The sequence below is a fragment of the Urtica dioica genome, chromosome 9 (genome assembly GCF_054948205.1).
Source record: "Urtica dioica subsp. dioica isolate 48M chromosome 9, U.dioica_male_clone48M_v1_H2, whole genome shotgun sequence".
Classification (NCBI taxonomy): Eukaryota; Viridiplantae; Streptophyta; class Magnoliopsida; order Rosales; family Urticaceae; genus Urtica; species Urtica dioica.
The window spans coordinates 15,965,235-15,971,837 of NC_142764.1; positions in this window are offsets into that span (position 1 = coordinate 15,965,235).

A 6,603-nucleotide genomic window follows, 5' to 3' on the forward strand; every position below is an offset into this window, starting at 1 on the left:
ACGCTTGTTTGATAGGTTTATTGTCATAAGACTTTGGAGTTTTAGGGTTTATATATAAATATGTTTATGGTGGGTCACACGATGTTCGCGTCGTTGTTTGGTAAGATTTTTGGGGCTCCGCAGTACTAGACGTGACTGCACGAACCATAAGGTCGGTCAACATTCGGATCCTATGGCCTTACTTTGTTTTGGAGTTTCAAATACTAATAATACTAAATATATATAAATAAATAAAAACTTTTTGTCGAATTATTCTTTCCTTAAGATTAGTTTAAATATATTTAGGTCATGTCTTAGTATTATTATAGGCGAAGTATAAATTTTTGGGGGATGTTTATCATTATCTCTCTCTCTCTCTCTCTCTCTCTCTCTCTCTACATATATATGTATATACACACACGTGGAGGTATTCGGGTGCGTACTGCGTAGTAGATGGGCAAATAAGGACAAAATGGCCTTTTTTTAAGTTTTTAGAGTCTCTCCCCAATAATATATGTGTAGTATTTGTTTGGTGTCCCAATGAAATGACTGAAACCACTTAATATACCATAATAAGTAGGTATTGATTGTTTGACATTTAATCATTGTTACGTACTAATATATTAATGATTAATACAACAATATTCCAATTAGAGAGAATCTTGACATTTTTCTCTTCCTAATGTTTTCACTTGGACACATAATTAAAAATATGTAGAGCTGTAAACTATAAATCATTTTGAAAAAGTGAATGCTTATAAATAATTTATGGAGGCAAAAACTCTGAATCCAATTTATCAATAAAAGAAATAGGATCTATGAGCGGTAAAAACACAAACCAAGGATTAAAATCTCGCATCTCGCGGCCGTACCGCATTTTGGGGAGGGGGGGGGGGAAGGTATCTCGTCTCGTACCGTGGTATCTCGTGGTATTTGATGAACGTTCGGGGTATCTCGTACCGTGTGGTATACCGCATTTCGCGGGATATACCGCAAAAAAAAGGGTATTCCGCAGGGTATTTGAACAACTTTTTAATTATGATTTTGTATAAGTTTAGGATACGCAATATATATAAATTTTAGAATAAAGTTTACAAAATTCCAGACATGAAATTCTAAGTAGAATACAAATAACACATGTAATATAGAGTTCTCAAGCAAAATCACACTAAATAAAGAAAACAAATAATTATACACATAATAGAGAGTTCTCACACAAAACAACACAAAATATAATAAGTGTACTACAAACCAAAACATAGTAAAAAGTAGAGTTCACAGTCATTGTCGCTACTCGTATGTAGAGTGTCGAGGGCCTTGAAATGTATGAGGTTGTTGGTCTTGCATTAGGCAATACTCGTACCAAGTCATCATGTGAGCATATGTAGTCATATAAGCACGTGACGATCGTAATTATACTGATCTAATGCAACATAAATGGAGTATTTTGGAAAACCTGATCGGTAATGAATACGAGGTTGGAGCTCATGTGGCTGGTAAAAATCCCTTAAAATGGGGGGAGAGACGGGGATGACGGGGACATGCACGAGCACTGGGACTATCATGGGATAAAACTCATCACCATTTAAATTCGAATTAACAACATTTAATTAAATAAATTATTACTTAAATTCGGATTTAAAAATAAACCATTTCAAAATCAAAACGACTTCAAGATTAACAACATATAATTCAAGGGATTACCAACTAAATTCGGAATAAAATAAAACTCATCACAATCAACATTAACAACATCATCAAATTATTTAAAATTACTACATACATTCGGATTATAATAACTTCATATCAACAATCCATTAAAAAATACTCAACAATCCAATAAAAAAATATTCAAAAAAAAAAAAAAAAAAAAATTCAGTTTCGAACCTTACCGCGCGAGATCGGGGGTACACGGCGAGATTTGAGCACTTTTACACCTCTAGCGCGCGAGATTCGGGGGTACGCGAGATAGGGCGCGAGATTTCGCGAGATTTGACCAAACTCGCGAGATATACTCGTATCCCTCTCGCACCCCTCCCAAACGCGAGATCTCGCGCGAGATACCCCCATCTCGCGCGAGATTTCAAACCTTGACACAAACACAATCTTAATTTATGCGAGATGTATAAATTAAATGTTACATCGTTTTCATATTCGAAAAACTCTTCTCCACCGCATACCATCGCTGACGTGAGTGTGAGCGCATGCAATGGAGATATATATCTGTCTCACTATACATAACTAGTCGTATCTGTGTCATGCCACGGATGGATAATAGCACTTATATGATGATAAATACATTTGAAAAAATTATCCAAAAGCTTTTTTGAAGATATTGATTAGTAAAATAGTTAAAATTTCAATTTTTTAATTAGGAGAAATTAGACTGGCAATTGATCAATAGCCACTTTCTTTTAAAAAGTAGTTTAAATTTCATTTTATTAATAAAATAGCCGATTAAATTTAAAAATAGCCCTTTTGAAGATATCATAGTAAATTAATTAAATAAAAAGTAAATTTAACTAACTAAAGAGTAAATTTAATTTACTCTTTGATTAATATTCAAGTTATTGCTGACTCGGTGTGCTATTTTTTTTTATAAAATGAAACTTTAGATAGAATCTTATAATGAGTTAGAGAAATGTCTAAATATTGTAATAAATTCTTATTTTATTTTTAACATTATATTTTGACGATTTATATAAGGTAATTTATCACTTTTAATAAACTTAATAATAAAATTATTAAAATTTAGTAGTACTTGCACATTTTAATTATTTTATTAATTTTAGACAAACTTTATTATTTTAAAATCAATTAAATTTAATGACCTACGTTGAACTAATATCATGTTGAACTATTGAGAGCTTAAAAAATAGATGAATCGGAGATTTGAACTTGGGGAATCTCAAATCTTCGTACGAAGCAATGAAAATATGGTAAACTAGCAACGTAGTCATTTTGAAACATGGTTTTTGGAATCTAGCCAACGTTTGGTAAATTTTACAATCTAGTCATTTACTGAAATTTACGGATATAAAATACCTAATCTACCCTTTTTCTTATACTTACTTGATCAAAGCACTAGCTCACGTTTGACCGGTTTGAATTGTATACAACTAATTAATATCATATTTTTTCGCAATTTAATTGGATATTTAGCTAATTTAATAGGGGATTCGGTGATGTAATTAAAAGAGAAAGCTAATATTTATTTATTGAATAAGTCAAAGTCAAACACGTCAATGAATCCACGGGATTAGTCATGAACCGTTCAAAATTTGAAAATAAATTTGGAAAAAAAAAGAAGTTGGTTTATTTGATATTATGCGTGTGAATCCAGTAATGCAATAAATGCACAAAAAATTTACCATAATTAACAGAAATTAACAAATCAGCGGAGATTAACAAAAATTTTACAAACATTTACACTGTATTTGCTTACACGGCTATAATGTCCATTAAAGAAAAGCAATTTAATTTCAGTTTTTTGAATTCGTAATAGGAGATTCGGTGATGTAATCAAAAGGGAAAGGAAATATTTATTGATTAAATAAGTCAAACATGATAATGAATACACGTAATTACTCATGACCCGTTCAAAAATTAGAAAATAAATTTGGAAAACAAAAATACCGTATTAAATGTGTATTAAAGGAAAGGAAAGAAATCGGCTCTACCTGCACATATGTAAATTTACCATAATTAACATAAATTAACAAAGCAACGGAGATTAACAAACATTTACACTATATTTGCTTACACGGCTATAATGTTCATGAAAGAAATAAACGCTCAATAACCAACTTTGCCAAATATAGAATTTTTTTTAAAATTCGAAATATAAACCGAATATAACAAATTCGGCTACAAACCCAAGTTTCAAAACGTGGACTAGTATTTTTGAAACCAAACCAAGGCTAATATAGTAAATACCATCTTACATAAATATGACACGTCATCAAATTTGGCTAGATTCGAAAATTAAACGAAACGTTAGCTAGATTACAATTGCAACGTTTGATGTGGCTTAGATTACAGTAATGTTGATAGTTTAGTCGACGTTAGGTACATTGGGAATTTGATCGACTAATTTTTCATGAAACTATATATCGAAAAGTTCGGTGTCAGTAATTGACATCATGGCACAACTAACGCTAAGCTTATCACTTCTAATACACACCAAAGGACAATATTATATAATACAAAGGGGAATTGACACTAATAATACTATCTCAATGCCACTTACCAAATTTAGCCCAAAACCAAAAAATTGACACATGTAGTATCTATGCCATTATGTAAAGACTATTATACCCTCATAATTCTTTTAAATGTATGCATACTCATCTTCCTGGTTATTCTCCATCTTTTTCAATAAAAAAAACCTCTCATCTTCTCTCTCTCTCTCTCTCTCTCACGATCCCCCATTGTTTCTCGCTAAAAAAATCGCGCACGTTCTCTTCCAGTTCGCACCTCTTTGTTTCTCGCTAAAAAAAATAGCCGCGACCACCTATCGCCCATTCTCTCTCGCATGTTCTCTTTCTTTCTCATTCAAATAACTCGGCCGATCTCTTTGTTGGAATTTTGAAGTTTTCGCAATAAATCGGTGAAGGAGAAGAAGAGACAACAGCCGTGTGTTAATCTTCATATCGAGATAAAGGCAAAAACTCTATTTACTTCTCAAAATTGATATTAAACCCTAAAATTGATTGAAAACTCTATTTAACCTCAGATTCTTTTATTTAGGGTTTCGGGCTCAAATTTTTTTTGGGTGTTTGTGTGTATTTATGATTGGGCGAGTGTGTGTTTGTGTGTATTTGTGTGTATGTGTGTATTTATCCTCAGATTCGGGCTCGTGTGTGTATTTGTGTCACTCTGTAGTGTTTGACCGAGTATGTGTTGTGTTTGGCCGAGTATGTGTTTGTGTCACTGTGTAGTGTTTGGCCGAGTATGTGTTTGGACGAGTATGTGTTTGTGTGTATTTGTGTTTGGACGAGTGTGTGTTTGTATGTATTTGTGTGTGTTTCGGGCTCGTTTGTATATTTGGTTGAACAATGTTTGTGTTTTGGCGAGTGTGTGTTTCGGGGTCTTTTGTATTTGTGTGTATTTGGTTGAACAATGTTTGTGTGTATTTGTGTGCTATTGCATGAATTATTCTTGCATGTTTGTGTGTGTTTGATTAAATTTCGGTAGGTTTTTGTGTTTGTTTGCATGTTTGTGTGTGTTTGATTGAATCTCGGTAGGGTTTTTGTGTTTGTTGCATGTTTGTGTATGTTTGATTGAATCTCGGTAGGTTTTATCGTCACTTAGTCTACAAACCCATTTGGATCCTGGTTCGTGACATATTGGTAACGAACTGGTTGAGTTCGTGACCGATGTCACGAGCTCGCTGACTTCGTGACATATGTGTCACGGACTGACCCATTTCGTGACACTTTTATCACGAAGTGGGTGACTTCGTGACACATCTGTCACGGAGTCAGTGAGTTCGTGACACATCAGTCACGAACTCAACCATTGTCCGTGACAGATGTATCACGGAGTGAATCCACTCTGTGACAAATGTGTCACGAAGTGATTCACTTCGTGATAGATGTGTCACGGAGTGAATCACTTCGTGACACATTTGTCACGGAGTGTATTCATTCGTCAGCCGGCTTACTTTGTTATTTTGCTCATGGGTAAATATTTTAATTCTTAATTATACATTCTTAATGACACATTTTAATTAAAGCATGCGTTTTTTGTTCCTTCAGAAATGATTGTGACAAGTTTATGATCAAGACTGTCAAGTTTTTGGCGCACGACCTTCCATTGTCTGATTTGAAACAGGAGGACAAGCTCATGTATCGACAGAAGATGACCACCGAATTATACCGACACAGAGCGCTAAAACTACACACGCGTGGAAATGTCAATGTTGAGGCTACTTAAAATTATGTGTTTAAGATTGTACGTATGTGTTTCTAACTGTATATATGTGTGTTTAGAACTTTATGTATTGTCTTGACATCAATTTCTTAGTTTAGAATTTTATGTATTATTTCGAAATTAATTTATGTGTCACAAAGTGACCTCATTTCATGACAGTTGTGTTTTATAAACCATTCTTAACAATAAACTCAATATCACGGACTGAGATCACTTCGTGACACATGAGGTGAAATATCACAATTCCAATATCACATTACACAGGCGAGTCCAACAAAAGTCATACCAAATCAAATGTAATCTCATTTTTTAAACCATTCAATACATCTTCGACTCATTTGAACAATAACACAATACCTATGAATAAAACAACAACAACCGGCATTTTAATCTTGAATAATTCAGATACAATCAGTTGTTCCAAATTCATTGGCTTCAGTTGGTTCTTCGTGTTTAAAGTCTTCATCGACAAAAGATGGTATCTGGTTTTCCAATGAATTTATCTTCCTTAGCAGCCCTGGAATGATTTGAATCGATCTTGGGCACATAGGTGGGTCAATCCATTCTAAAAACCCGCATCCATTGAATTTCTTTATCTGTCACAACCATAAACCAAAGAATATTTATTTACAAAATCTTAAAAAGAATAGAAACATTTCCTTATTTATAAGATTTCTAGACGGTTTCTAG